The following is a 25,618-nucleotide window of genomic DNA, read 5'->3' as shown; positions in this document are numbered from 1 at the left end:
AGTGTGGCGGTCAGGACAGCTTGCAAAAACCTGCGCTCTTCCACCACGTGCATCCCGGGGATGGAGCCGGACATGTAGGCTCAGCAGCAAGCCTCTTTACCCACTATACCATCATGCTTTGCTCTTATTCTTTTTTTTTTTTTAATCAAGTGACTTTCCAACAACAAAGGCCAATTACTTTCAATATATTTTAAAACTAGTTTGGGTCTCAGAGAACCTCTGAAAGGCGCTTAAGAGCCTTCCCCAGCGGCACAGGAACGAAAGATGAATGTGTGCTCACAGTGGTGGACTATTTTGCCTCTAGCTATTCTAAGCCACAACTTCCTCAAATTTTAAGTAGCCTCCAGAGTCCTCACTCAGGAAAGCACCTTGTTAGGGAACGCTGAATAAGACACCGTCTTCTCCTAGAAAGCTGTTAGGAACTGGGGAAGAGGGGAGAAACACTTTTTTAAAGTTTTTATTGTTACATTCACTCAATGTAAGGAGTTACAACTTAGTATTCCATAAAGAGAGCTGCTACAGGTTACAGCAGCGAGCACTAAGTCGCGCTCTAACTAGGGATCTTGAGTCCCCAGAGCTCTTGACGTCATCACTATGGGAACTGATCCCAGGCCCTCAGTCCTCTGCCAGGACTCAAGCTCCTGCCTATGCTACATTCGGGACAGGTCTTGCTACTTAATCAAAACTCTTCCTGAACTCACTATGCCATCTACAGAATATAAGAATGCAAAGCCGGGCATGGTGGCGCACGCCTTTAATCCCAGCACCCGGGAGGCAGAGGCAGATGGATCGCTGTGAGTTCGAGGCCAGCCTAGTCTACACAGCTCAGGACAGCCAAGGCTACACAGAGAAACCCTGTCTCGAAGAAAAAGAAAGAAAGAAAGAAATGCAGTATCATCCCTCTGCCTCCTGATTGCTTTGATTACCACATCTGATTTTATTAAATTTTGCCCTTTTTGCTTCCTTCATATTTACAGAGGTAGAGCCTTGAGCCACTGTAGATAAATACACATTTTGTTTTTCTTTTAAAAATGTCTTTACCTGCCTTAGCCTTATCTTGGGTGTTGTAACCGTGTTTATCTTATTTGGAGGCACCCCCCCCCCCCGCGCGCCCCGCCCCGCCCAGTCTGTCAGGACAATGTGCCCAGGAAGCTTGCCTACCTTGCAAGGGAGTCTTTCTGTTTCAGAATGGACTTCATCCCTCTCGGAAGTCCTTAGGGCCACTGCCACCTAGGTCTGATTTATTCCTCAGTCCCCATTTGGAGGCGATGATCCTTTCCCTCTCTCGTCGAAAAGGATCTTCCTAAAACAGCTGAATACCGCCTGGGTCATCAGTGGCAAAAGTCCACACGTGTGCGCTGGGCACCAAGAGCAACTTTTGCAAATGCTGCCTCGGGAAATCCTAGGTTCCATGGCTGTCGCTACACAGTAAAAAACAAAAAACAAACAAACAAAAAACACGCGGAAGTGGAAAAGGCCTCTTTGGAGCAGTGAGACATAGTATTCAAGGTAAGCTGCGGAGTACGCGGAACTCGCGCAGAATTTCTTTACAAATCGGGGATGCATGGACGGAAAAGGGGTGTGTGTGTGTCAGAAGAGCGCCTGGCCCTTTAAGGAGGAGGGCCAAACACTAGACACTGTACCTTTAAGAGTCTCTTTGTCTAGAAACCTTCTTCTGTACCCTCCTGAGCCTCAACCAAACTTTACCGGCGACTCTCCCGCGCCGCTCGGCGCGTCTCTGCCTCGCACGCGGGCCCGCCACCGCCGCTGACCTGAAGCTCGGTTCCTGCGGCGCGAACCCGCGGAAAGGGCGCGGGGGCCCGGGGTCGCGGCCGGGAGGTGCGCCGTTGGCGCAATGCGGGCCCCGGGGGCGGGGCTCTGGCAGGCGGGCCAATGGGCGGTAAGGGGCGTGGTCTGCTCGCTTGTCTTGCGCCCTGGTGACAGCTCGCGCGTGCTGATGATGGCGGTAAATAGAGGGGGGGGTGGGGAGGGGGCGGAGGGCCGGCGGAGCGGCCGAGGGGGCGGCCCGGGGGGCGTGGGGGGCCGCGGTGGCTGGGAACCCGCGCAGACATTCGGAGGCGGGGACACGCGGACCCGGCATGCCGGCCCTCCCCTTTTAAAGGAGAAAAAAAAAAAAAAATCCCCTAACACACCGGGTGAGGGGCGACAAAGGCGGCGCGCGCCTAGCGGGCGGGAGGAGCGGCGGCAGGGGGCGGGGCCGCGACGCCGGCGGGCCCGGGGCGCTCGGGGCGGGGACGGCGGGCGGCGACAGCGAACGCGCAAGCCCCGGCGCGCGGGCGTTGCGTTTTGGCGGGGTGGGCGACGTCTGGGTTCTGAGGTGAAAGCCTTGAGCGGAGAGAGGGGAAAGCAGGCTGGGGGGGCGGGGGGCGTTGCTGAGTGTGAGATGAGGATTAGGAGAAAGGGTTAGAAGCCGGGAAGAGGAGTGAGAAAGAAACCCAGGCTGGCCCCGGGATGAGGTTAGGAAGCCCGGGGCTGGGAAGAGGGATCCGGGGTCAGGGCTAGGAGCAGGGGTCCTGAAGAGGCAAGGCTTGGCAGGTGGGTAGTGTTGGGGTGAGGGGTGCACCAGGGGCAGAAGAGTTCCAAGTGGAAGACAAGGAAGAAGCAGAGCCGGGTAGTAGTTGGGAGTGAGAGAGAGAGAGAGAGAGAGAGAGAGAGAGAGAGAGAGAGAGAGAGAGAGAGAGAGAGAGAGAGAGAGAGAGAGAGAGTGATTAAGAGCCAGACGTGACAAGGGTGTGAACTAGTGCAGAGCTGGAGATGAGCTGAAAGGCTGGCATCCGCTGGGGTGGGATCATCTAGGTGTGGGTCAGCAGCTGGTGATGGGTGTAAATTCTGCAAAGTGAGGTAGACAGGAGAGACTGGATCACAACCAGGGGGAGTCAGAAATTGGAGCGTTAGTGGAAGGGCTAAAGGAAAGCAAGCTGAGAGCTGGGCGTTAATAGGACAGTTCTGGGAGAAAAAGAAAAAGCTGAAAAGGACGTTGGAAAGCAGGGTTTAAGGAGTGATGGTGATCTGGGACAGGGAACCTGGGGGTTGTTTATTGAAGAGGTTCAGCGAGGTAAAGATAGTGGAGTGAAAAGACGGGATGAAAAGCAACCCGAGAAGATGAGCAAGGAGGAGATGGGCCCTGGGATTTAAAGGACAGAATGGGGAGTCAGGGGAGAGAAACGAGATTAGGGGAGTCCTGATGGGTGTAGAACTGGAGTGGGCTGCACAGGAGTGGGAACCGAATGTCCGTCTTGCCCTGATGTGCCCCAGGAGGTCTGGAAGGGGCAGGGCACAAACGCTGTAGTGAAGACTCCAGTGTAGGGGCCTTTGGTGCAGAAGATAAGGAACCATGGTGAGTGAAAGGGGACCTAGAAACAAGGATAAAACCTGAGAAGTAGGGGCCCAGGTGGGGGTGCAGCATACGAGTTCTTTGTTAAGAGAAATGTGTATTGAATTTGTAAGTTCTTTTGTCCCTAATAGTAAATTCCAGAAACCCTTCTCTCTCTTCAAGGAGTCTGGAATCCAGTCATTGCTTGAAAATTCACTTTCACAACCACTTTGAAAAGATGAGACCCATTTTTACTTGATTTTTGTTCTTGTGTGAGTAAAAAAAAAAAAAATCGCCAGCCTTGGGTGCTAAAAACCTTTTGATTTCACTAATCACTAATGTGCTAAAGGGTAAATTGAGTTGTGCTTATTTACCATGTGCCTGTGTAATGTGATAGTTTGGGTGGTTGGTAAAGCAGTTTTATACCTGCTGGGCAGGGTGTCTAATCGACAGCATTTTCTTTTCCATCAAAGAGTGCCCCACTGGGGAGGAAAGATATGACTTTTTGTTTTCATTAGTCAGCCAGATTTCTGCTTAATTGTTTTCAGCAACTGAGGAATATGGAGAAATCATTTCAGAGAGAGGGAGTAACCAACCAGGGAGGTTGGGGTGGAGGGAGGTTGAAGTCAGGGCTCTGAGGGCACTGAGTTCTATGCTGCTTCCAGCTTTTGGGGGACATTTTTCATGATGTAGCTTCTTACTCTCCAGTTTTGAAGACTGTAATAAAGAAAGGTAGTGTGGAGAATTATGCAGAGCTCAGAACGGTGGACTCACGTTTTAAATTACATAAAACATTTTTGAGTACTTTTTATTAAAACAAATGCCATAAGATTGCAGCCTTTCTGCATGTTTTATTCTATGATTGCGAATTGGAAGGGTATATTAATATTCTTTAGAGCCTTCAGGTTTGTAAGACTCGTTTTTAATTAAAATAATTACATGTATTTATTTGTATGTATGTGGAGCACATGTGGCGGTCGGAGGACAACTTGCTGAAGTTGGTTCTCTGTTCCCACCATGATGTGCATACTGGGGATTGAACTCAGGTTTCCAGGCTTGGCAGCAAGCTCCTTTGCCCAGTAAACCATCTCTCAGGCCCTGTAAGACCATTTTGTAGATTAAAGGGAAGATGAGAATTTGGGGACAAAATTTAGGTTATTCTTTCTTGGTAATGTGTTTTAAAGATTTGCATTCTAAAGTGGTTACATTTATCTAAGAATATTGAATATTTACTTTTCATTTAATAACTTGAAAGATAATACAGAGTTTCCTTTCAGGAGTGTTGGGGAGGGACAAACTATTCCTGAGATTTAAAAAAAAAATTATTTTATATGTATAAGTGCTTTGCTTGCATGTATCTCTGTGTACCACATGCATGCCTGGTGCCTGCATAGGATTACGGCAGAAGAGGGAGTCACATCCCTAGGACCTGGAGTTACAGACAGCTGTGAGCTATGTGTGGGTGCTGGGAATCTAGGAACAGTCAAGTGCTGTCAACCACTGAGCCGTCTTGTTAGTCTTGTTCTTAAGATTATTTCATTGGTGTGCATTTGGATACACATGGTACCATTTCCCCATGAAGTCCTGAAGAGGTTGCAAGTATTGCTGGCAGTATAGCTCTTGTCTAGCATGTGCAAGGCCTGGGCTTGGTTCTCAGCACGGCAGGACGTCATCATCAACCCCTATTTTGGGGACTGGGTATTTTCTCAGTTGGTAGAGTGCTTGCCCAGCCTTTGTAAAGGCCTGAATTGGATCCCTAGCACTACTTGGGAGTGCCTGCCTGTCATCCTAGTACTCCCAGGGTAGAAGGGTCAGCACATGAGTGAGTGCGAGGCCAGCCTGGGTTCCCTGAGAGTCTGTCTGAAACAAGCATACATAAGTAAAAGCAAATACCCACCTCTGGGACTAGTAGTGTCTCTAAAAAAAAAAGCCTAGCCTCCTTTTCCAAAGTTGTGTGATTTTAGATTGCTCCTGTTTGGTGATGTTTGCATATGTAGTAAAACTTAGGATTCTGCCATTAGTAAGGGTCAGCAAAGTTTGCTTTTGATTTGTAGATATCAGAACACTCCCCCCCCCCCCCCCCGTGTGTGTGTGTGTGTGTGTGTGTGTGTGTGTGTGTGTGTGTGTGTGTGTGTAGATAATTTAAAATTGGAACTCTGGGTTAGCAGTGCTAAGGGCAAGCTTATGGTTTATTTTCTGAATTCAGCTAGGCAGATTCAAAGTAGGTAGTGATTTCAGCATCTTACAGAAAAAATTTAATAACACATTTTTGCTGCTTAATTTGAGATTAGTCTGGAAATTATTAACTTTGAAAATGAAAAATAGCCTTAATATGAGATGCCTGTTTCTGTGAGGTATGTGCACATGCCTCTGTAGCCTCTGTAGCCGTGTTTGGGCTGTTTAAGGTACTGCCTTAAACAACTGTGTGGTACTCTGTTTAAGGTATGCCATTTTTATGATGCGGTGGTCTAGAGGCGATCTGTATGTCTGTCTGAAAATACAAGCTACAAGTTCAATCAAAGGAGGGGCTCCTTTGAGTCCTGCCTTTTGTTTTTACTCTGCTCTAGGGTGCTAAGCTTGTTTCTCGTTGGTCTCCTGGTCTCCCCTTTCCCTTTTCCTCCCTTCCCCACTTCCTTTCTTTTCCTTGCTCTGTGCTAGTAGTGAATCCCAGAGTGTCACACATGCTGGGCAAGTAGTCTTACCAAGGAGCTGCACTCTTAGCCCTCAATTCCATTCCTAAAACTGGAAATGAATGCTCTTTTCTGTTCATGAGACACTGGTCTCAAGTAGCCCTGGTTGGCTTGGAATTTGCTGTGTTAACCAGGCTGGCTTTCAGCTCACAGAGATCCACGTGCCTCTGCTTCCATTATGCTGGAATTAAAGAGATGAGTCACCATGCCTGGCTGAAGATGGACCATCTTTTAATTCAGACATTATTATTTACCATACAGACTCCAATGTGAGGTTTTGACAGTGTTTTCTTTTATTCACCGGTATTAATTTTTTTTGTTTTGTTTTGAGGCAAGGTCTCCCTGTGTGCCCCTAGCTAACCTGGAACTGACTGGATAGACCAGGCTGGCATGAACTCATAGCAATCTACCTTCTTCTGCTTCTCCTGTGCTGGGAGTAAAGACATGCTCTGCCTAGTTTTCTGGTTTTGCTTTAAGATTCGACCTCACACTGTAGCCCAGCCTGGTCTGAAACCTCTGTGTAGTCTAAGCTAGTGGCAGTCCTCCTGCCTAAACTCTGAGGCACTGGCCACTGCACCCAGCTGTCAGTGGAACTTAACTTTCATTCTGGTTATGATCTTATTTGCTAAGAATAAAAGTTATTGCCAGGCATGATGGTGCACATCTTTAATCCCAGCACTCGGGAGGCAGAGGCAGGTAGATCACTGTGAGTTCAAGGCCAGCCTGGTCTACAAAGCGAGTCCAGGACAGCCAAGGCTACACAGAGAAACCCTATCTCAAAAAACCAAACAACCAAAAAAGAATAAAAGTTATTTATATTTTCAGATTTGGATGAGTAGGTTGTACGTTTTGTTGTTGTGTTGTTGTTGTTGTTATTGTTAATTGTAGAGTCTTTGGATGGGACGAGACCTTTATCTGAAGTTTTAGTCACTATCTCACCTAAGTCATCCCAGGTAGATTTGAAGTCATCCCATTTTTTTTTTAATAGATCTAAGGTGGCAACAGGGAACCCTGGAGGTAATCTCTTCTAGCATTTAACTATTTTCAGGAGAGTCTATATTTTTTTTTCTGATTGGCATACACTTAATGATGTATTTGTATTTATTTCTTTTTGCCTTGTCCTCAGTCTTTTACTAGGAAAAAAAAAGCCTGTTTATTGTTGCACTTAGAAAAGCTCTAGCTGGTATGGTAACCCATTCCTGTAATCCCAGCACCTAGGAGGCTGAGGCAGGAGGATTTCCAGGAGTTTGAGGCTAACCTGGACTAGGTAGTAGGTTCCAGGCCAGCCTGAGCTATAAGGTGAGATCTTGTCTCAAAAGACAAGCAGGCAGCAAGCAAACAAAAACGAAAACCTTGCTTATTCCCTGATGACGGAAGGTATCAATGAGCTGTGTGACCCTCTAGTGCCAGATCCTGTTGTACACCAACTTCTCGCAGCAGTTCTGAGGCAGGGGTCTTATGTTTACTGTAGTGAAATATAGGACTCTAGAGCTGAAGGGCCTTCTCTGTTTCTACAAAGACATATTTGCTCATTAATAGTCTTTTAGCAAAAATGCTATTTTTATCAATTGTTAGCTCAGTGATATGTTATTCTTTATTTTGTTTCTTTTGGGGGGGGTTGGTTTTTTTTTTTTTTTTTTTTCCAAGACAGGGTTTCTCTGTGGAGCCTTGGCTCTCCTGGACTCGCTTTGTAGACCAGGCTGGCCTCGAGCCCATAGCGATCCGCCTGCCTCTGCCTCTAGAGTGCTGGGATTAAAGACATGCACCACCACGCCCTGCTGTTTTGTTTTCATTTTTGACGATGGGAATAGTTTTTGACGATGGGAATAGTACCCAGTGCTTCATGTACATAACCATTTGTCTCACCTCTGATACCCATCAGCTCCTCAGTCTTGTGCCTCCCACATGCTGGCATTAAAGGTGTGCACCTCCATGCCCAGCTGCCTTTCAGATCTTTAAATGATCTGTGATTCTTTTCTCAAGCACGCCCTTCTCCTCTTCTTCCTCCTCTTCCTCCTCTTCCTTTTTTTTTTTTCCTTTGGTTTTTCGAGACAGGGTTTCTCTGTGTAGCCTTGGCCATCCTGGACTCACTTTGTAGACCAGGCTGGCCTCGAACTCACAGCGATCCGCCTGCCTCTGCCTCCCGAGTGCTGGGATTAAAGGCGTGCGCCACCACGCCCGGCTTTCCTCTTCCTTTTTAAAGATAGGGTTTCATATAGCTCAGCTCAGCCTAGAGTCTTCTGGAACTGTCTGTATGAAAAAGGATGACCTTGTCGTCGTCCACCCCCCAACTTGGTGTTTTGGTTTTTTTTTTTTTTTTTTTTTTTTTTTTTTTTTTTTTCTTTATTTTTTGTTTTTCCAAGACAGGGTTTCTCTGTGTAGCCTTGGCTGTTCTGGACTCACTTTGTAGACCAGGCTGGCCTTGAACTCACAGAGATCCACCTGCCTCTGCCTCCCGAGTGCTGGGATTAAAGGCGTGCGCCACCACCGCCTGGCACTTCCGTTTCATTTTTATGAGACAGGTTTCTCTGGCTCTCCTGGAACTCATTCTATAGAGTAAGCTGAACTCAAAAATCCCCGTGCCTCTGCCTCCTGAGCACTGGGGTTAAAGGCATGTGCTCCCCCCTCTCAGCTAACCTTGAATTTTTAACCTCTCTCTGTCACCTCAGCTCTGGGATTCCAGGAGCTTGCCACCCTATGCCACCCTTTTCTTTTTCTTTATATATGGTGGACCTAGGACCAGGATTACAAGGGTGACGCCTAATATACATATCACAGCAAGGTTCTCCTATGCTTCTGCTCAATTTTCACCCCCAAATTTGCAAAACCAACAACCCCAAAACAATTTTATAGTGCCTTACTGTGTGAGGGTGTTGGATCCCGGAGTTACAGACAGTTGTGAGGCTCTGAGAATTGAACCCAGGTCCTCTGGACGAGCAGTCAGTGCTCTCAACTGCTGAGTTATCTCTCTACCTCCTATAGCAAATTACCTGCCCACTTCTGAAGTTTTTACTCAGTTCAAAGATTATTGCTATTTGAGGAAAAATGGAAGTTATGCCTCCATAAGTAAAAATCTGCTCAGAACATAGCTATTTTCCTTTTTTTTTTTTTTTTAAATGTATGCCTGTCTAAAAAAATGTACTAAGTACTCTGCTTTCACTTGGTGAAATGATCGATTTAATCATTAAAATTAAAAACAAAGCTTGTTGAGTATGGTGGGTCACGCCTGGAGTCTCAGCACTTGGTAGTCGGAGGCAGAAGGATTACGCACAAGTTCAAGACCAGCCTGGGCTGCACAGTAAGGCCTCTGCAGACAGACAGAAAGCCAAGACTACTGAGACTGAGTGTCTGCCTTAGCTGAGCATGCAAATTGTGACTAGAAGCTTCTGTTGGTGACTTTTTGGTTTTGTTTTTGAGATTGTGTCTTACTGTGTAGCCCTGGCTGGCCTGAACCCAGAGATGCCCCTGTCCCAGTCCACACCTGTTGAGATTTAAGGTATTTGTTGTTTGAAGCGGGGCTTCACGTAGCTGAAACTTCCCTTGAACTCTTGAACCTCCTGCTTCCACCTTCCAAGCTCTCCAGGTTTAGGCCTGTGCTGCTGATAGAGCCCAGGGGTCTGGATTGGGCTCAACAGGTAACAGCAGAGAAACCTCAAGCACTGTAGACAAAATCAGCATTGAAAATGGACTTTGGCCAGGCATGGTGGCGCACACATTTAATCCCAGCACTAGGGAGGCAGAGGCAGGTGGATCGCTGTGAGTTTGAGGTCAGCCCAGTCTACAAAGTGAGTCTAGGACAGCCAAAGCTACACAGAGACCCTGACTCGGAAAAAAAAAAAAAAAAAAACAAGTGGTGGGGGGGGACAAGGTCATCCTTTTTCATACAGACAGTTCCAGAAGACTCTACGAAACGAAACAAAAAGGAAAGAAAAGAAAACGAAACAGAAAAGAAAGAAAAGAAAAGAACCCTGGACGTTGCTGAGGGTGAGGAAGCACATACAGCACCCCCCCCCTGCTCCCCCACCTCCCAATCCCCCACAGAGAGCTAGGCCCTGTGTACACAGCTGAAGGTCTCTTCTTCAGCCTTGGGGTTTCAAAGCCTCTGCAGTGTCTTCCTCCCCTCCCCTAGGCCTGGTCAGTTTGAAGACAGGATGGTTGGTTGGTCTGAAACTGTTGAGTTACTCCTCCCAACCTGACCTTGAATTTGTCCAGCCAGTCAGGGGCCTGATGGGGGAGACTAAAGCTGCTAGGTCTAGGGGGTGAGGAAGAAGCTGGCCAGCTTGGAAATTTGACACCTTTATTACCTAGCTGTGGTCACTCTCCCTCCCTATCTGTCTGTCTGCCAGGAAGTCTAACTCCTGGGATACTACTGTGACTTGCAAAATGTATTCTGATGACTATGTGTTTTTATTACAATGTTTCAGTCTTGAGGAAGTTACAGGAATGGCGGGAAGAGATTTTACATGCCTTACTCAAAATGACTACTTGTTTTCCGTCACTTGATTTGCTGTATTGTTTTCTAAGTATTTTCAAGCAAGTAATATAGGAGAAAATTAATACAAATGCATTTGTTTAAGAGAGAAAGAAAGGAAAGAAAAGGGAAGGTACTGATGAGATGGATCCATGGTAAAAATTACTTAGTGCTCTTGCAGAGGATCTGAGTTCAATTCCCAGCACCTTCTGTAAGTACTGGTCATAATCGCTTATAACTCCAGTTCTAGAGGATCCTATGATTTCTTATGGCTTCTAGCATGCCAGGCTTGCATAAGGTAATACATGCATGCATACATACATACATACATACATACATACATACATACATGTAAATGCACTCATGCACATAAAAAAATAGGGGCCGGATGTGGTGGCCCATTCAGGAGGCAGAGGCAGGAAGATTTCTGTGAGTTTGAGACCAAGAGACCAACCTGGTCTACAAAGTAAGTTCCAGGACATCCAGTGAGATATAGAGAAACCCTGTCTATAAATAAATAAATAAATATCTTGGAAAACAATGAAAGGGAATAAGATGGGTATATATTTTATTTCATTTAGATCCTTTATTGGGAAGTGCTGTCAATACTGAATTTAGAAGTCAGGGGCACTGGTTCAAAACCTGGAATCCCCGCCCGCAGGAGACTGAGGCAGAAGGAGTACCATAAAATCCGGGCAGCCTGAGCTACCTTGTTTTAGTCCTAAGTAACTCTTAGGAGGGTGTGGTAAGGTTATACAGTGTGCACTCTTTAGCAGATACTGGGAAAGATTCTGTCACCTGTGAATGACAGGTAGGAAGGGTCCTGCTAGGAGCAAAAAAATGTGTTGTTGAATGCTTTTCTGTCGGGAACCTCCTGGAACTCACACCCTTGACACAGTAACTGCTAATGTTGCCTGACAGTGGTTGTGTGAGAAACAACTGCTAAGCCGTGCCATGAAATCTTTGAGGTGATACCCTATCTTCAAGATCTTTATGCAGCTTCAAGGAGCTGGAAAGGAACAACACAGGGTGCTGTTTCCAGAACGTCGACTGGGATTCATACAAATAGGTCTGCCTTACAGTGAGGTGATCCGTAGAAATAGTAACATAGCCACCACCTCCCAACTGCAATTTTGAATCTTTTCCATTGTTTTCACTTGAAATGAACGGACCCCATCTCACCTCCAATCAACCTCCAGCGTTTTACGATGTTACACGTGTGAAAACAGACAAGCCTGTCTTACTTAAGCCAGAGGGCTGTTAGGGCTTTCTGACAAACATGAAACACAGAACTTGGGAGCGTGGTTTCCTTTTCTCCCTTTCTTTAAGCTGTTATCAGAGCTATGAAATATAGCTCCTTATAAAAGCTGATTGTAATAATTAGAAACACTTCCCTTTCATAAGGAGGAGAAAATTACAAATTATTTGGGAAGCATTGTTTCTATCATGTGTTATTGTTTCTGAGACAGGGACAGTTTTTAAAGACTATAATACCATTCCTTCCCCATTCACATGTTAATAGAAGTCTGGAAAGTAAGGGCTCTTCTGAAATGTTCAGGGTTGTTTTTATTATGTGTCAAGTTGTAAACAGCAATCTGTGACAGGTATTTTCTCTCTTTGTCTTCCTTTGAGCTAATTAGTAATTTACACTCTGGTAGCATCTCTCCCAGCCTCGCTGTGTGAAAATGCCTGCTACTCCATGCCTTCCATAGAGTGGGGGCTAACAAATGATAGGGGGCAGATGTTGGCAAGCACATCAGAAGAATCGGGGTAAAACTAATTTTTTGCACGGTTTGAAAGGCTTGTGTGTGTCTCTCTCCTCTCCATCATCCTCTCCTTACATATAGGAACACTAGGACCTTCTGTAGCCCATCGCTACTGCCCCCGTTTGATAGTTTGTGTGCAGCTCCCCGCCCCCACCCCTGTGCTGTGGGATTTGGGGAGGATTAGCAGGGCACTCTGCATAGTTTAGAGCCCAGGAAACTAGTCTTTGCTGCTCCCAGCCCAGTAGAATAGCGGGCTTCCAGCATTGTCTTTTGAAGCCACCCAGCAGTGCTGCTCGCGCTGGGCCTGTGACTGCCAGGGAGTGGAGGGCAGCAAGCGCTATTGCTGGTGAGTTAGGAAGATGCTTGTATCTGCCTCCTAGCTCCCCAAAGGAAAGGCGGTTCTACCCTTGTATCAGCTTTTTCAAAAGGCAGCTGAGTGACCAAAATATAAATTATTGCTAAGTTTTAGCATGTGTCACATCCAGTTCCTGTTCCTTCCTGCCTCCTAGTCTCTTCCTCCGTTAAGTCTCTGACATGGAGAAGATGTGCAGGGTCATTTGTGTGTGTTCACCAGCACAGGCCTGTGTGGGAGGGGCTAAAAACCAAGACCATTTGACTCTGAAATAGCCTGAAGGATTCGTTTATCTTGTCAGTATAAATTTTATTTGAAAATTAAGGCAAGGATGGGTAGAGGTTTATTGGTTTATCAATTTTGAGCTAAAATCCTTCTAGAATGGCAGATAAATTATAGTACTTGTTTTTATAATAATAGCTACTGGTTTATCAGGATACTAAGGTCAAAGTCCCTGTTAGAGCCAATTCAATTCTCCTTGAAAAAAAAAAATGTTACCTGGAGGTAGTCATGAAGAAAATTGGGTAAGAAAATGTGTGAATGGCTTATTTCAGCCATCATTGCTAATAGGTTTGTCATCGTGGGCCTTTGACGGCAAATCAGCACCTGTGAACAGGGTCGGCTCGTTTATGTGGGCACTTAGGAGTATGTGGGTCTGAATTGGTGCTTTGTTTTTATAAATTCCAGATCCCAGCAAGGCAAGATAGAGTGTGCCTGCAGTCCCGGCACTCAGGAGGCAGAGGCAGAGTGAGCTGGGATTCAAAGTAACATTCAGCTATGATACCTAAGCATCACAGGGCACTAGAATTCAGCTCTCAAGACCTCCTTTGGGTGACTCAAAACCATCTGCAGGTCCTACTCCAGGGGATCCATTGCCCCCTTCTGTCCACTGCAGGTGCATAAATGTAGTGCATAGTCTGGCTTCCTTGGGCACCTGCACTCATGTAATGCACACAGCTTATGAAGGCATGTACACATACACATAAAATAAGTAAACCCTTAAAAGGACAACCTTTGTGTTTGTTTGTTTTGTTTTCCAAGAAAGGGTTTCTCTGCGTATCCCTGGCGGTCCTGGGCTCACTCTGTAGACCAGGCTGGCCTTGAACTCAGCTTCACCTGCCTCTGCCTCCCAAGTACTGGGATTAAAGGCATGCACGACCATCGCCTGGCTGAAAAATAACTCTTCAGGTCTATTAGTGTTCTGTTGCTGTGAAAGACACCAGGACCATGGCAACTCTTAAAAAGGAAGGTGTTTAGTTTGGGATTGCTAACAGTTTCAGAGGCCCACTATCGTCTGTTAGGGAACACAGTGGCACAAAGCAGGTGTGGTAGCTGAGAGTTCTACATCTGAATTCGAAGGCAGCAGGAAGAGAATGAGCCTCTGGGCCTGGTCTGGGCTCCTGAAACCCCAAAGCAGGGGTAGGAGGGGTGCGTGACAGACTTCCTTCAACAAGGCCATACCTTTTAGTCTCCTTAAGTAATGCCACTCCCTAATGACCAAACATTCAAATATATGAGCCTATGGGAGAGGTTCCTATTCAAACCACCACATTAAGGAAGAATCCCAGAATGTCTAGGGTATCCATGTGGACAGCCAATGCTAAGATCTACTTTTTTTTTCTTCCTTTCTTTCTTGATTTATTTCTTATTAAAATGTATTTAGTGTTGTGTGTTGTGGGCCACATATTGTTCATGGAGGTCAGAGGACAGCTTGTGAGAATTGGTTCTCTCCTTCCACTGTGTGGGTTCCAGGGATCAAATGGAAGTTATGAGGGTTGGTGGCAAATACCTTCCATGGAGCCATGTTGGCTGGCCCCAGCATTTACTTCTCTGCTCGTTTTTCTATGTTCTTTGTAGCTACCTATATGTTAATTTTATTGGATGCTCATAGATACTAATTGCGCCTATGTATTTTATAGCACCTAGAAAAGATCAGATTCGTAAGCAACATTATATCAAATGTCATCAAGGTGTATTGATCAGAGGGGCATTACCAGTAAAGAAGAGATGTAAAGGCTGGGGGTGTGTAGTTCAGCACTTCCCTAACATGGACAAGGCCTGGGTTCTACTGTCAGAGTGGCAAAAATAGGTAAATGCATAAAGATAGGAAAGTGAATACATGACTGTAGAGCCAAGTGTATTCTCAAGTGTTCCAGATATGTGACAGAGCCTAGTGAGCTTATCACTGCATTCCAAGTGAAAGGCAACTAAGTATGTCTTGATTACACACCTGTGTCGTTTGTGGTTGATGTCACGGCATACTCCATGCTGAAATCCCTAGTTGGTCAAGCAAAACCAGCCTCCCCAATTATACTGTTAATATGGCTCTTGATTTTTTTCTATAAGCAGTTCATATTAGTCTACAGCTGTTACAGTTGTAAAATCTACCTAAGCTTTAAACTCACTGGTACTTCTAAGCATTTAAATATAATTATAAATATAAAATGAAACATAAAATTTACTACCCTTTTACATGTAAGACTGACAAAGATTTAAAAGTCAGTGCTAGCCACTAGGATACGGTTGTGGGGAAGCTGAAAACCTTGTACACTGCTGTCAGGAAGGGAAACTTCTTGGAGGAAAATTTGACTATGCTTATTAGAATTTAAACTTTCACAGGAATTTGTTCTATACTCATACACTTGACATAAAAAGAGAAATACAAAGCCTGACATGGTGGCCTGCCCTGTGGTACCAGCACTGAGGAGGATGAGGCAAGATGACAGCCACACGTTTAAGATAGCCTGGGCTATTAGAGCTAGATCTTGTCTAAAAAGATCAGAGAAAGGGGGGAAAGTAACAGGATTTTTGTTTGTTTTTTAACCCTCATGTTCTGTCCTAAGAGGATGTGGGGTAGAGGGTCACTTTGCATTGGCCATGTGTATGTGTCTGAGGACACATGGTGTTGGCCCTGGCCTCCACATGCATACCCACATCCACATTCAGGGTCACACACACTTGCAAACCCACAATAAGAAGTGCAGCACAGGAGCCGGGTGGTGGTGGTGCGCACCTTTAATCCCAGCACTTGAGGCAGAGGCAATTGGATCGCTCTGAGTTCGAGGCCAGCCTGGTCTACAGAATGAGTCCAGGACAACAAAGTGACACAGAGAAACTCTGTCTCCAAAAAAAAAAGGGGGGGGGGAGGCAGGGGCTGGAGAGATGGCTCAGAGGTTAAGAGCACTGACTGCTCTTCCGGAGGTCCTAAGTTCAATTCCCAGCAACCACATGGTGGCTCACAACCATCTATAATATGGTCTGATGTCCTCTTGTGGCCTGCAGGTGAACATGCAGGCAGAGCACTCTGCATAAAAATAAATAAATCTTAAAAAAAAAAAAAAGCTGGTTGGTGGTGGCACATGCCTTTAATCTCAGCATTCGGGGAGGCAGAAGCAGGTAGATCTCTGTGAATTTGAGGCCAGCCTGGTCTACAAAGCAAGTCCAGGACAGTCAAGGCTACTCAGGGAAACCCTGTCTAGAAAAAAAAAGTACAGTATGCATAAACATGTGAGCTTCTCTAGTAGTCACATGTATACACACCTATATATGGTAGTATAATTTGCTTTTTCCCTGTATGCCTAATGAAAGCATACTTTTTTGTTGTTTTTTTGTTTTTCAAGACAGGGTTTCTCTTGTGTAGCCTTAGCTGTCCTGGACTCACTTTGTAGACCAGGCTGGCCTCGAACTCACAGCAATCCACCTGCTTCTGCCTCCCAAGTGCTGGAATTAAAGGCGTGCACCACCACCGCCCAGCAAAAGCATACTTTTTAAATTAAAAGAAAAATTAATTAAACGTAACTCTTGCCATGTGAGAGGTTTTTAGATGGTTCTGTTGCATAAATTAATGTATGTGTGAGTGCAAAGTGGTTTTCTTTTGAGTTTTGGGAAGTTTTGTTTTTTAAAATAATTTATTTGTATTTTATATACATTTGTGTTTTGCCTGCAAGTATGTCTGTGTGAGAGTGTTGGATCCCCTGGAACAGGAGTTAGAGACAGTTGTGAACTGCTTTGTGGGTGCTGGCAGTTGAACTCGGGTCACCAGAACCAGTAGGCAGCACTCCTAACACTGAGCCATCTCTCAAGCCCTTGGTTTGTTTTTTTGAGACAGATTTTTTACTATGTAGCCCTGGCTGTCCTGGAACTCACTATGTAGACCAGGCTGGCCTCAAACTCACAGAGATCCAGCTGCCTCTGCCTGCCCAGACAAGCACCTTTACACTGCCATGGTTTGGGCAGAGGACAAAAGCCTGTGCTCACCTTTCCTATATTCCTTCCCCACAGACTCTTCTCTAATGTGTCTCATATAAACTCTTAATTCTATATGCATTTTTGTAAAATATTTTGTAATAGGGGTGTTTATTTTTAGTCACAAAGTATCTGGTTTCACTCTGCTTTTGTAGAATTTGACTTTGGAATCTCCTGGAAATGCCGTCTTTCTCTGGTTTTCACTTTTACTCTTTGAAGATCTATTTGTGCTGGATGCAGACTTAGCTAATTGGTCTTAAGTGTAGCATAGTATTCCATGGTGTACATAGATCCCCATAGCAATGGGTACCTAGGCTACTGCAAACAATACTACCAGTAACAATTGTGCAGAGCCCAATACTGCAGACATCATTTAGAATTTCTGGGATACAGACCCAGGAGTGCCATGGTGGCGTAAGTGCTGTTAAGAGCTGAATGAATGTATCACATTCCATCCCACAAGCAGGGTGTTCCTGAAACTGCTAGTACTTACATTGCTACCTTTGCCATCTAGAGTGATGTCTCAGTGTGACTGCACGGCACTAGTGAGCTGGAGCTTTTCTTCATGCTTCAGTGAATTGCTTTCCTTCTGTGAGGTGCCTCTGTGTTCTTTGTTTCCTATAAAAACTAGAAATGATATGATTATAATAATCTATAAGCTTCATAGCTATACACAGTTGCACCATCGGAATATCACCTGAGTGTATTCTGTTAACTCTGTGTTGTTCTTTATTGAATACACATCCTTGAACTTCATGTAGTCCAGCCCATCACTTTTAGCCTTAAATTTTCCTTATTTGTGCTTCTTGGACTCAGCGTTCCAGGTTATCTCCTAAATTTCTTCCTTTTAGCTGTATTATGGCTTTGCTTTTTCTGTTACATTAAATGTATGTGGAACCCTTCCTTCCTGCCCTCATTTCTCTCCATTTCCGTCCTCCCTTCTTTCCTGTGCTAGGGGAGCAAATCTGGGGCCTTGCACATTGATGTTAAGCAAGCCCTTTACAGCTGAGATAGTCTCAATGCCCTGTTATCATTTTGACTGACATTGTTTTAACCTTTAGGCTAATTTAGCAAGATCTGACATCTTTTTTTCTTTTTAAAGGTTTATTATTTACGTATTTTATGTAAATGAATGCTTTATCTGAATGTACACCTGCAGGCCAGAAGAGGCCATCAGATGCTCTTACAGATGGTTGTGAGCCACCATGCAGTTGCTGGGAATTGAACTCAGGACCTCTGGAAGAGCAGCTGAGCTATCTCCCAGCCCTTTTATTTTTTATAAAGTCTCTCCACTTAGTAGCATGAAAGAATAAACATCTTGGGTTGGGGTTTTGCTTTGCTTTGCTTCTCTTCTCTGTGTAGCGCTGGCTGTCCTAGAACACCATTGTCTCTCTGCACGTTTCTCACCACTCCTGCCCGTGACATTGCTGTGCTGCCCTAGGTATGTCTAAACCAGGGTCTCTCCAGTCACCTTTCTGGAGGAGAAAACCTCGCAGCCTCAGTTAGTGGCCACCAGGAGTCAGAGGGGAAATCTAGAGGTAGTTTTTGCCATTCTTCAGTTTTGCCTGCTGTCTTCCTTTTCACAGGCATTCCGAGTTCTTCTGGTGGTCTTAGCTCCTCCACCCAAGTTTGCTTTGCAGTCTTTATAATTTTACTTAAAAAAAAAAAAAAAAGACTTAACAGTTTGCAGCTCTGATTGGTCAGGAACTCCCTGTGTAGAGTAGGCTAGACTTGAACTCACAGATATGTCCATACTGCAGAGTAGAAATGGCTTACCAGTGATTACTTTTCTGTCCAGAGCTACAACAGAGTCTCGTGTTCTTTCTGTGGCTGCCACTCCAAAGTGCTAAGATTAAAGCCATGGCTTCAGGCCTCCTAGGCCAGGGAGCTACTACAACTGAGCTACATCTATCCATGGCTTATATCACCACATGTTTTCTTAGTTTACTGTTATTTTGTGAAATTTAAGTAATATTTTTCTTATTGTGATCTAGTTTTATTTTGGTGAATTATATTTCATTTCTTGGGGGTAGCCCTGGCTGTCCTGGAACTCACTCTGTAGACCAGACTGACCTCAAACTCTGAGACCTACCTGCCCCTGAGTACTGGGATTAAAGGCATGTGCTACTACAGCCCAGTTTATTTTGGTGATTTTTTTTGGTTTGGTTCGGTTTAGTTTAAGACAGGGTTTCTCTGTGTAGCCTTGGCTGTCCTGGACTTGTTTTGTAGACCAGGCTGGCCCTGAACTCACAGAGATCTACCTGCCTCTGCCTCCCTGAATGCTGGGATTACAGGCGTGCCCCATCGTGCCTGGCTTAATTTGGTAAATTTTAAAACTGACAAAAATCTATGTTTTACATTTCAAGATTTTTCCAGATTTTCCCCCCTTTGCTTTTTAGAGTTAGGGGCTTATCCTGTAGCTCAGGGTGGCTCTAGAACTATGTAGTCAAGGCTGTACATGAATGGAGCATCTCCCCTGGCCTAGCTTCCTGAGTGGCTGGGGTGCCAGTATGAGCCACCGCACTAGGCCCAATGTTTATTTTTTATTTATTTGTTTTTGTTTTTGTTTTTTGAGACAGGGTTTCTCTGTGTAGCCTTGGCTATCCTGGACTCACTTTGTAGACCAAGCTGGCCTCGAACTCACAGCATTCCGCCTGCCTCTGCCTCCCAAGTGCTGGGATTAAAGGCGTGTGCCACCCTGATGTTTATATTTTAAGGAGCTTAAATCAAGCATTAAAAAGACTTCTACTATACTGTTTTCTTCTTGGTCAGTTCTAAAAATGCTTTGTGGAAAAGGACAATTCATAGTTCAGTAACTTCAAACCATAGGCACAACACTGTGAACTGTGTTCCTTGGTGACTGGAATGCATCAGTAAAGCACTTGGCCCCAGTCTATGCCCTTGTGTGGGATCAAGTCATTTACGAAGTCTGACCCCACTTTGTAAAATGCCACTGACACCTATCTCATTTTGAGACCTGATAGAGCAAATGTGTCTGAACCACCCCAGCAGCAGTGAGGTCTGGTAGGAGTACATTGGACATCTCCACATGTCCCCTCCCTGTTAAAGTTGCAGTTTGTGTGTCCTTGTCTGTGTGTTTCTAGGTGGGCCCACAGACTCCAGAAGAGGGTCGCCTGGAGCTGGATTACAGGTGCTTGTGAGCCACCTGACATAATTGCTTAGGAACCAAGCCTGGGTCCTCTGCAAGAACAGCATTTGCTCTTAAACACTTAGTTATCTCTCCAGCCCAGTGTCATTTATCTATCTATCTATCTATCTATCTATCTATCTATCTATCTATCATCTGTTTATGGGCGGGGGTACCCTTGGGAGCCAAAAGAGGGCACTGGAGCCCAGGAGCTGAAGTTACAGGTAGCTGACATAGGTGTGGAGATTTGAGCCCAGGTCCTTTGGAAGAGCCACGAGTGCTCTTAGCTGTTAAATCATTTTTCCAGCCCATTTTCTGGTATTTCTAAGGAGTGCCTGATTGCAGAATTAGTTTTAAAAATAGTGTAACTATATGTTGGAAGGTTAGACTCTCCCAATTAACAGTATTTATTTTATGTAGAGATATAAAAAGTAAGATTAGAATTCCAAAGTGATAAGTGGGAACTCTGGTGCAGGCTAAGGTGGTTGCTGTGGCTGCCTCTGCTGCTGCTCACACCTAACTAGTTATGGGTGTGTTCCTACTAAGCCATTGCTCTTAGTTCGTTCTATTTTACTTTATTTTTTAGTAAGAAGAAATTCTCAGTCTAGAATTCTTATCTAATTATGTCCTTTAGCCACTATGAAGCTTGTTGGTTTAAACTAGATATTATTTAACTAAAATGAAGAACCAAATGGCAAACACATTTCGGAATTCTTTGAATTCTGCCTAGATGACCTGGCTCTTTGATCCCACTTACTCAGAGCTCCTGGAATGTTTAAGTACCAGGTTCTTTTCTTACCAAAATAACATTACATGTGTGCAGTTCTTGTCTGTTTATAATGCGTTTATACACAGTTCTTATTGATCTCTGCAGCATCTTTGGGAGCACAGCTGGTGTTATATCCATTATAATGGAGGAGGTGCAGGGGTTCCAAGTCATAGGTGAGTTGTCCAAGGTCTCACGGCTCATAGGTGGGTAACCTGGACAATAGGCTCAAGCCCCCTGATTCTAAATCTAAGGCTTTTTCACTCCCATGCTCTTGTACCAACCCTTATCAAGGAGCAGTTCCTTCTAGTGTCTTATTAGATATAATGAAATACAGAGTCAGATCTCATTTGAGATTTATGGTGGTGGGATTTGAACTGAGGGCCTTGAGCATGCCAGGCAAGCATTTAATCACCAAGCTACAGCATAAAAGTAGTAGGTTATTGATAGAGTGCTTATTTGATGACAGAAGCCCTGCATTTGCTACTATACTTAGCACCACAGAGCAGACTGGCCTTGAATTCAGAGAGCCTCCTGCTTCAGCCTCTAAAACATTCCTGTCCAAGGAGTATGCCACCACACCCTGCATAGCCTTTAGACTAGCATCAAGTAAGGATGTTAAGCATAAATTCCATGTGGTTACATATCCAACATGCTATTGAGTGTAGAGGTGATTACTTAGTTTGGGGGAAGGAGCATCTAGAATTAAATTAAAATTGCTTGGCTTTAACTGTAATTAGCTTTTGAGAAGAGGGGTGTTGTTACTTTGGAAGTCAGGTTGTTTGGATGAGAGAGGGGAATGGTGTCTGAATTTGAGGCTGTCTATATACTGTCAGTGTAGTTTGTCTGGGTAAGTGCCTCAGACCTGCAGCCTATAATGTAGAATAGATAATGTTCTTCCTAAAAGCATTCAAGAGTTTCACAGTCTTGCACCTCTTCTGCCTTGTGGGCCCAGTCTTTCTTGCCCTGTGCTACTGATTTGCACCAAGTGCACCCAAATGTGAAACATGGTGCCTTTGATTTTCAGAAAGGCTCTATTCACACAGGGCATTGTGGGTTTGTATACCTAACTAAAGAAAGGCAGCAAAATAGAGGTGGAGAGAGCCCAGCTCTGCATTAATGCGACAACTGTCAGATGTCCTTGGCCTGAGCTCTTCACCCCCACCCAGCCCCAGCTCTGCCCTATTGTGCTGGCTCTTCTTTTCTTCTCAGTCCCTCTCAACATTCTTCTCCCAGCCCCTTTTAGAGATAAAACAACAAATTCTTTGCCTTGTACAATGCAGAGCAATTTCCCTTTCTTGACAACCATTCTGGGATCTTGACAGCCATTCTTCCAGGAACCACCCACTCTAAGGGGACCAGACCTGAGAGGTGGGGCCCCATATCAAGGGTGCATATTTTCGAAAAGAAAGTTTCTTCTGAGAGGAATTCTTGTGTTCACCATTAGGCTGATAAAAGAGAGGATTTGCTGTCCTGTTACATAGCAGCTAGTACAACCAATCAAGTTTTATTAACTTTCAAGTAAAGCATCTGAAAGCTAAAAAATGATCACATGTGTAATTTATTGGACTCATAAGCTGTAGTTAGTTGTCTTTGCTTAATACAATATCCTTGTGTATAGAATATGTTGCCTTTAAAGATACTTGCTGTTTACATATAGTTCATAAACCCAGTTAACACAAAGGAGTCGTCTCACACCATCTCTAAACTATTCTGCATTTCACTTGTGCGTAAATAAGCTTAGCTTTTGACACTGGAGTACTTTTATTAGCATGATTTTTCAGTTCTGACAGTTTCAAGTTATATGCAAAGACAATGTGAGATCGTTACAGACATTTGTTTGTTTTTTCCCAGAAGAAAGCCCTTAATGCTTGCCTTTATGGCTCATCTCCCTGTAAATGACTGAATCTTTGGTTGCTCTTGGCTGAAACATGGGTCATACTGTTTCCTATTTTTTTAAAATGTCAATGTCAAAAAAGTTGTAGAGATTTCAGTGTGTTGTGATATACTAATCCTTTTCTGAACTTACAAATATATGTTACAAAGCTGCTTTTGCTCTCGCCGTCTATCAGCCCATGCTGACTGGTTATTTCCCCTCGTAGGTGATAGAGAAGAGGCAACCCAGCAGTGACCATGTGATACTATGGAAGAAGATGGAAACAGCTTGTTTAATGGGTAAGGAATAAAGCTGTGGTAAAATCTGATTATGAGAGGCACTCACCATGGTATGACCAGTCTTTGATCTTACAGGTGTGATTAGTTGTGATCTGTGTCTTGCTGATCTTCTGAAGTTCTGATCCCAGCTTCCATCTTAACCTTGCGCATTTTTCAATACCAGAGACTAAGAGGAGATACAGTCATACTTAAAGATAAAATGGGACCTTGAGACCCGCAAGAATGCTAAAACAGGTCTTGGGTAGGCTTGAAGTGTATTGATGGTTGACTAGACACTGTGCTCACTGCCATGGCCTGTCAAGAGTCATTATCCACCCCCTCTCCTCTGCATACTGCCTGCTGCTGTGATATCAGCCTCGCCATGGGGTCCTGTTCACTTGAGCAACTGCAGATGTGTGTCAGGTGGTAATATCTCTCTCTCTGTTTTTTTTTTTTTTTTTTTAAGATTTATTTATTATGTATACAGTGTTCTGCCTGTGTGTGAGACTGCCCACCGGATCTCATTATAGATGGTTGTGAGCCACCACGTGGTTCCTGGGAATTGAACTCAGGACCTCTGGAAGAGTAGCCAGTGCTCTTAACCTCTGAGCCAGCTCTCTAGCCCTTTCTCTCTGTTTTTGTTTTTTGTTTTTTTCAAGACAGGGTTTCTCTATGTAGCCCTGGCTGTCCTGGAACTCACTCTGTAGACCAGGCTGGCCTAAAACTCACAGAGATCCACCTGCCTCTGCCTCCCTGAGTGCTGGGATCAAAGGTGTGTACCACCACACCTGGCTATAGAGTCCTCTTGAATAAATGAATGAATGAATGAATTTCTTTTTAAAGACAGGCTGGCCTTGAACTCACTATAGAGTTGAGGGTGACCTTGAACTCTGGATCCTCCTAACTCCACCTTCTCAGTTTTGGGATAGCAGGGGGGTAGCACCATTCCCCTGTTTTGGGGTTTCTTTTTTCTTGTTGCACAGCATTGTACCTTTGAAAAAGTAAAGGTTTTTAAAATTTGTTTGTTTTTGTGTAAGTGTTTTGCTTACATACCTATCTGTTTACCATGTGTGTGTTAGGTGTTCATGGGGCCAGAAGAGGGCATTAGATCTCCTGGGACTGGAGTTACAGGTGGTTGTGAGCCACCGCTCAGATGTTGGGATTAGAAGCCAAATCCTCCGGAGAGATAGCAACTGCTGCTCTTAACCACTGAGCCATCTCTCCAGTCCCTGAAATTTTTTCTGATGTCTTTCCCATTGCTTGTCACCACTTGCTTAGTCATGCAGAAAACTGCCTAACTTGAGAAAGCAAAGACATCTTTTTCTTGTAGTTCCCTGGTGTGTATCCTGGGTGTTCTTCCGCTGTTATGGATCATCTGATCTATTCTGACTATCGAGTCTGTTGTATTAGGGCAATAAATAAACAAGTCAACATTTAGTATTTTTGTGTTGGGCAATTTTTAAATGATTTATTCATTATCTCATTTAGTTCTGTCACCCACTCACAGGCAGATACTGTTATTAATCTTAAGGTGAGCACTAGGCATGGTGGCATGCTCCCTATAATCTCAGCACTTGGGAGTTAAAGGACAAAGGATCAAGAGTTCAAATTCAGCCCAGCTGTGGCACACACCTTTAATCCCGGCACTGAGAAGGCAGGGCCCTTGAGGCCAGCCTGATTTACATAGCAAGTCCACAAAAGCTACATGGAGGTAGGGGTGGGGTGCAGAAAACCAAGTTGTATTCTAAATGGCAGCTTCGGGATTCAGCTGTCGGCCTGCTGCTGTCTGCTGACCAGGGCAATGTGGTTTAGTTAATAGAAACTTGTAAGGTTTGCAATACAAACTTAGGAGTAAGGTGTGAATTTAAATAAGGCCTGAAGGCCAAATATTTCCCAGAAAAGTCACCATAACTAAATCATTTTTGTTTTTCTTTGGGAAAGAAAAATTGTAATTGTGTGTTATAGGGTATGTGGTTTTTGTTCTGGGGTCTTGTCAGAGAGAATCGTTGGTTTTTCTTTTCTTCAAATGGCAATTTCCTTCCTCTGGAAATACTGATCAGATGTCTTGGCCTTGTTTTAAATGCACTGCATGCAGTGCCGGTTTCTGTTCTCTTTTCTCATCACCCCCTGTGCTGCGCCCCCACTTCCCATCAGTTGTTTGAGAATCTTTCATAAACATTATCAAAGTGTTGTTCTTATCATTTCTATTCTTTTTTTAAATTTATGTATTTTTATTTTATGTGCTTTGGTGTTTTGCCTGCATTTATGTCTGTGTGAGGGTGTCAGATCTTGGAGTTACAGACAGTTGTGAGCTGCCATGTGGGTGCTGGGAGTTGGAAGAGCAGTCAGTGCTCTTAACCACTGAGCCATCTCTCCAGCCCACCATTTCTATTCTTTAGCAGGGTCTTACAGGGGTTCCAAGAATTATTCAGACTTCCAGGAGTGATAAGGTTGGCATTATATATATTTTTTGTTTTGTTTGTTTTGCTTTTGTTTTTGTTTTTTGAGACTGCGTTTCTCTGTGTACCCTTAGCTGTCCTGGACTCGCTTTGTAGACCAGGCTGGCCTTGAACTCACAGCGATCCACCTGCCTCTGCCTCCCAAGTGCTGCCTCCCGATTAAAGGCATATGCACCATGTCCAGCTTGAGGTTGGCATTATTTTATTAACAATAAAGAACATGGTTTGTTTTC

General features: G+C 44.6%; 1 protein-coding gene across 2 annotated transcripts in view; it reads left to right on the top strand.

The window, feature by feature from the left end:
• Positions 1-2,413: 2,413 nt before the first annotated feature.
• Positions 2,414-25,618, top strand: part of Usp49 (ubiquitin specific peptidase 49) — a 60,399-nt gene continuing 37,194 nt past the window's right edge. For both annotated transcript variants that reach the window (XM_051152839.1, XM_051152840.1), the window contains exons 1-3: positions 2,414-2,645; positions 2,705-3,358; positions 22,875-22,947. The gene's annotated coding sequence lies outside the window, so the exon portion shown is untranslated. The remainder of the gene's footprint in view (positions 2,646-2,704; positions 3,359-22,874; positions 22,948-25,618) is intronic.

This window comes from Acomys russatus, chromosome 11 (assembly GCF_903995435.1).
Source record: "Acomys russatus chromosome 11, mAcoRus1.1, whole genome shotgun sequence".
Classification (NCBI taxonomy): domain Eukaryota; kingdom Metazoa; phylum Chordata; class Mammalia; order Rodentia; family Muridae; genus Acomys; species Acomys russatus.
This window is presented reverse-complemented; position numbering and strand designations above follow the sequence as displayed.